We start from the raw sequence: 6503 nt of genomic DNA, 5'->3' as shown, positions 1-6503 counted from the left end.
CGACCCCTCCCCGCCCCGCCCCCCTGGGCCCCCTTCTGCGCGCCCGCGCCCCTCACTCGCCCCACCCTCACCGGGGCGGGGTGGCAGATGCTCCGACCGACAGGTGGAGAGTCTGGGGTGCCAGGGGGATGAGGCCCAGGCAGCTGTCCGCCGGGCCTGCCCCCAGGTCTGCACCTGCCCAGACCCGCCGTCCCGCGGCCTGGAGACCTCCGACCATGCAAATGACAGGCCAAACACTCTGCGAGTGCAGGGGTGACCCAGCTGCTGTCTAGTGGAGACTTGGGGCAGCTCCAGCTTTGGAGCCCATCCCAGGCCTCCTGACCCCAGCGCAGCAGCCGAGGAATGGAGCCCCAGAAAACTCCGTGGGGTGCGCACTCTCCAACCAGCCCCCACCTCAGCCTGGGCTGGGGGCCCAAGATCCCGCAGCTCCTAGAGTGTGGCGGGGGAGACGCCTGGGATGGGGGCCAGAGCGGGGCACCCAGTCCAGTGGGGAACAGCGCTTGGGGAGGGCTGGGGGAGCTGAGGTTAAAGAATGAAAGAAGGCAGCCAGGGTGAAGGGACGAGCAGTGGAGAGGTCAGGGTACAGGGCAGCGTTTTGCGCTCTTAACAATTTTTGAGTGAGGGCCCAGTGTTTTCATTTGGAACTGGCACAACGTGAAGTCGGCCTTCGAGAGGACCAGCACCCTCCCAGCCTCAGACACACACCTGAAGCCGAGGAGTCCAGGTGGCCCCTGACCACAAGCACGCCTCTTGCACTTGCGGGCAGACAGCACCCACACGGACACGCATGGTGTGCACACACAGAGACACACACACAGAGCTCAGCCTTGGGGTGCACACACACACACACACGCCTACAATGGCAGGTGGCGGGCAGATGCCCCCTCAGCCATGCGCCTATGTGGTTGCTATGTTGTTGCGACTCATAGCAACCCTGTGTACAACCGAACAAAACACGGCCCAGTCCTCCATCATCCCCACAATCATTGCTATGTTTGAGCCCATTGTTGCCACTGTGTCAATCCATCTCATCGAGGGTCTTCCTCTTTTTTGCTGACCCTCTACTTTACTAAATATGATGTCCTTCTCCAGGACTGTTCCCTCCTGATAACACATCCAAGGTACATGAGACAAAGTCTCACCATCCTCGCTTCTAAAGGAGCATTCTGGCTGTACTTCTAAGACAGATTTGTTCATTCTTCTAAGAGTCCATGGTATATTCAATATCGTTAGACACCACCATAATTCAAAGGCATCGATGCTTCTTTGGTCTTCCTTATTCATTGTCCAGCTTTCACACGTATATGAGACGATTAAAAATATCACGGCTTGGGTCAGGTGCACCTTAGTCCTCAAAGTGACATCTTTGCTTTTTAACACTTTAAAAAGGTCTTTTGCAGCATATTTGCCCAAAGCAATATGTCATTTGATTTCTTAACTGCTGCTTCCATGGGCATTGATTGTAGATCCAGGAAAATGAAATCCTTCACAACTTCAATATTTTTCTCCGTTTATCATGATGTTGCTTATTGGTCCAGTTGTGAGGATTTTTGTTTTATGTTGAGGTGCAATCCATACTGAAGGCTGTGGTCTTTGATCTCCATCAGGAAGCGCTTCAAGTCCTCTTTGCTATCAGCAAGGCTGTATCATCTGCATATTGCAGGTTGTTAATGAGTCTTCCTCCGATCCTGATGCTCCATTCTTCTTCACGTAGTTCAGCTTCTCAGATTATTTGTTCAGCATACGGATAGAATAAGTATGGTGAAAGGATACAACCGTGACGCACACCTTTTCTGATATTAAACCGCTCGGTATCCTCTTGTTCTGTTTGAACGACTGTCTCTTGGTCTATGTACAGGTTCCTCATCAGCACAATTAAGGATTCTGGAATTCCCATTCTTCACAATATTATCCATAATTAGTTAGGATCCACACAGTCTAATGCCTCTGCATAGGCAATAAAACACAAGTAAACATATTTCTGGTATTCTCTGCTTTCAGCTAAGATTCATCTGACTTCACCAGTGATATCCCTCGTTCCATGTCCTCTTCTGAATCCAGCTTGAAGTTCTGGCAGTTCCCCGCCTATTTACTGCTACAACCGTTTTTTAAATTATCTTCAGCAAAATTTTACTTGCATATGATATTGTCTGATAATTTCTACATTCTGTTGGATCACCTTTCTTTGGAATGGGCACAAATATGGATCTCTTCCAGTCAGTTGGCCAGGTAGCTGTCTTCTAAATTTCTTGGCAAAGACAAGTGAGTGCTTCCAGTGCTGCATCCATTTGTTGAAACATCTCAATTGGTATTCCGACCATTCCTAAAGCCTTGTTTTTTGCCAGTGCCTTCAGTACCACTGATGTCTTGGATTTCTTCCCTCAGTACCATTGGTTCTTGATCGTATGCTACCTCCCGAAATGGATGAACATCGACTGATTCTTTCTGATACAGTGACTCGGTGTATTCCCTCCATCTTCTTTTGATGCTTCCTGCGTCATTCAATATTTTGCCAATAGAATCCTTCAATATTGTATCTCGAGGCTTGAATTTTTTCTTCAGTTCTTTCAGCTTGAGAAATGCTGAGCATGTTCTTCCCTTTCGGTTTTCTGACTTCACGTCTTTGCACACTTCATTATAATACTTTACTTTGTGTTCTCCAACTGCCCTTCGAAATCTTCTGTTCCGCTCTTTTACGGGATCATTTCTTTGGTTTGCTTTAGCTATTCTACATTCAAGAGCAAGTTTCAGAGTCTCTTCCGTTTTGCTCTTTTCTTTCTTTCCTGTCTTTTTGATGGTCTGTGGTTTTCTTCATGTATGGTGTTCTTGATGTCATTCTGCAACTCATCTAGTCTTCAGTCATAGTGTTCAATGCATCAAATCTTTGCTTGAGATGGTCTCTAAATTCAGGCGGGATATACTCAAGGTAGTACTTTGGCTCTCGTCGACTTGTTTCAATTTTCTTCAGCTTCAACTTGAACTTGCATAAGAGCAATTGATGGTCCATTTCACAGTTGGCCCCGGCCTTGTTCTGACTGATGATATCGCGCTTCTCCATTGTCTCTTTCCAGAGATGTAGTTGGTTGGATTCCTGTGTATTCCATCTGGCGGGGTCCACGTGTATAGTCGCCATTTATGTTGTTGAAGAAAGGTATTTGCAATGAATAAGTCATTGGTCTTGCAAAATTCTATCATGCGATCTTGTGTCATTTCTATCACCGAGGTCATATTTTCCAACTACTGATCCTTCTTGTTTGTTTCAGACTTTCACACTCCAATCCCCAGTAATTATCAATGCATCTTGACTGCGTGTTTAAGCAATTGCAGACTGCAGAGGCTGGTACAAATTTTCAATTTTTTCACCTTTGGCCTTAGTGGTTGGTGTGTAAATTTGAATAACAGTCATATTAACTGGTCTTCCTTGTAGGCGTGTGGATATTATCCCATCACTGACGGTGTAGTGCTTGAGGACAGATCTTGAAATGTTCTTTTTGATGATGAATGGCAACACCATTTCTCTTTATGTAGTCACTCCCAGCACAGTAGACCATATGACTGTCTGACCCGAAACGGCCAATACCAGTCCATTCCGGCTCACTAATTCCTAGGATATTGATGTTTATGCGTTCCATTTCATTTTTGACAACTTCTAATTTTCCTGGATTCATACTTCATACATTCCAAGTTCTGATTATTAATGGATGTTTGCAGCTGTTTCCTCCCATTTTGACTTGTGCCACATCAGCAAATGAAGGTCCCGAAAGCTTGACTCCATCCACGTCATTAAGGTCGACTCTACTTTGAGGAGGCAGCTCTTCCCCAGTCGTATTTTGAGTGCCTTCTAACCTGAGGGGCTCATCTTCTGGCACTGTATCAGACGTTGTTCTGCTGCTATTCAAAAGGTGTTCTCTGGCCAGGGTTTTTGTAGAAGTAGACCACGAAGTCCTTCTTCCTAATCTGTCTTAGTCTTAAACTGACAGATGAGCGGTGGGACGCCCCCATAGCCCACCCCAGTGGGTGGGAACACTGTCTCTAGGGGGACCCCAATCCTCCTTGAGAGCACTAGGGAAGAAGGGCCCATGCGATGGGGGAAGACAGGCTCATGCATATGGTCCAGATCTCAGCTGACCCTGGCCTGGGCCGGGCAGGGGGACAGGACTCTCCTCTGCCACCTCCACCCTCTGAGAGCACAGGCCGAGAACCAAGACTGGGTGCTGGATGGAGCCAGGCCCCCCAGTCACCAGGGAGTCCAGCTGGGAGTGTCCACTCCATGGAACAGTCTGGGAAACTAAGATCCAAATAGGGGAGGGCCTGCACAGGGTCCCTGAGAGCTAGTCAGGAGGGGGCCAGAGGAGGGGGGGAGATAAGTGGGGGAAAGAAGGGGGAGGAGAGGAAGGAGAAGAAAGGGGAGAGAGGGAATAAGAGGGGAGGAGGAGGGGAGGGTGGGGGAAGGAAGGAGGAGTGGCCACGGGCACCACCGAGTCAGACTGAATCTTGGCAGGCTGAGTCATGCAGGGAGTGGCAGGTCTGGGGAAGGGCTGGAGACAGGCTGCAGGTGGAGCAGGGACCCTTGGTACCAAATGAGGCCCGGCGCCCCCCGCCCAGCTGAGGGACCAGGCTCACTGGCCATGAGCCCTCTGCTGCCCCCTGTGGGCTCTGCGGAGAACTGCAGCCCACGTGGAGGGGCGCGGGGGCGGGGGGAGAGTGCCCCCGGGTGGGGCGCAGGAGAGCCCCAGAGAACAGGAAGCCCACGCCAAGGCCTGCAGCTCCCCATGCCCCTCTACTCTGATGGGTCTTTGGCGTGTCTGGGGTCCCAGGAGAGGGACAGGGCCCTGACGTGGACGCCCTCGGCTTGTCCAACCTGGCCGGTGCCCATGCTAACGTCCTTTGCCGCCCCTCCCCCTCCCATCTATAAATACCTGCACACACACACCCCCACGGGAGCAGATGTGACCCATCTGAGATGAAATCTGAAAACCCAGCCAAGCGGAACAAGACCCAGATCACTAGGCAGGTTTCTGCTGCCAAGTCAGGAATCACACAGCAGGGGCCAGGCCGGGCAAGGGGCATGGAGCAAGGGGCATGGGGCACGGGGTAGGGAGCACGGGACAAGCGCGAGGGGCCGGGGGAGGGGCACAGGGCAGGGGACCCGGGAAAGGGGGCCCAGGAGAGGGACCAGAGTGAGGGCGAGGGGCTGCGGCAAGGGGCCAGGGCAGGGGGAGGGGCACGGGGTGAGGCCCACCAGATGGTTGTGGCATCAGTGCCGTGGGGTGTCCTCTGACACAGACAGGACCAGGTGTCCTACCAGGGCACTCTGCAATGTGGGAAGAGACTCACTCTGGAATGTGGGGCCCCAGCAACACCACGTGGCATCTGATGGGACTCAGCCTCCTGGTCGCCCCAGGACAGAAGCCCTTGCCAGACCAGCAATGGTCCCACGCACACAACCTGGCCAGGCAGTGGACGGACGTACCTGAGCTGCCACAGGAACAAGGTCAGGCGGCACGAGGAATCCCTGATGGCCGACAGGCAGCGGGGCGGTCAGCAGCCAGGTAGGCGGGGAGTGCTGTGGCAGGGAAAGACAGACGGAATGGAGACTGCACCACCAGGTTCCTGGGAGCAGACCTGGCCAAAGCCAGGGGAGCTCTGAAACAGGGTTGTACCCCAACTTTCACTCACTCCTGAGATGCCCAGGCAGGAACACAGACTGGCACACGCAAAGACATGCGCACACAGGACATGTGTGTACATACAGGTACTCACAGACAGAGGGACACGGATACACACGCAGAGAAACAACACGTGTGCAGACATGCAAACACAACACATACGTGTGCCCGCATGAGCTTGCACACAGACCCAGGGCATGCAGACTCACGCCGACACAGGGACACGCCACACACGCAGACACAGGGACACGCCACGCACGCAGACACAGGGACACGCCGCGCACGCAGACACAGGGACACGCCGCGCACGCCGACACAGGGACACGACACAGGGACACGCCGCACACGCCGACACAGGGACTCGCCGCGCACGCAGACACAGGGACACGCCGACACAGGGACAGGCCGCACACGCAGACACAGGGACACGCCGCGCACGCAGACACAGGGACTCGCCGCGCGCGCAGACACAGGGACACGCCGACACAGGGACACGCCGCGCACGCACACACAGGGACACGCCGCGCACGCCGACACAGGGACACGCCGACACAGGGACACGCCGACACAGGGACACGCCGCACACACAGGGACACGCCGACACAGGGACACGCCGCACACACAGGGACACGCCGACACAGGGACACGCCGCACACACAGGGACACGCCGCGCACGCAGACACAGGGACACGCCGCGCATGCAGACACAGGGACTCGCCGCGCACGCACACACAGGGACACGCCGCGCACACAGACACAGGGACACGCAGACACAGGGACACGCCGCACACGCCGACACAGGGACACGCAGACACAGGGACACGCCGCACACGC

General features: G+C 53.8%; 1 protein-coding gene across 1 annotated transcript in view; it reads right to left on the bottom strand.

Annotated features, from left to right (window-relative positions):
- Nucleotides 1-6503, bottom strand: part of TSPAN4 (tetraspanin 4) — a 26007-nt gene that overhangs the window by 13739 nt on the left and 5765 nt on the right. The gene's annotated exons all lie outside the window — the stretch shown is intronic.

The sequence above is a fragment of the Trichechus manatus genome, unplaced genomic scaffold (assembly GCF_000243295.1).
Source record: "Trichechus manatus latirostris isolate Lorelei unplaced genomic scaffold, TriManLat1.0 scaffold00244, whole genome shotgun sequence".
NCBI classification, from domain to species: Eukaryota; Metazoa; Chordata; class Mammalia; order Sirenia; family Trichechidae; genus Trichechus; species Trichechus manatus.
Note: the sequence above shows the minus strand (reverse complement) of the source record. Positions and strands in the feature narration are given on the sequence as shown.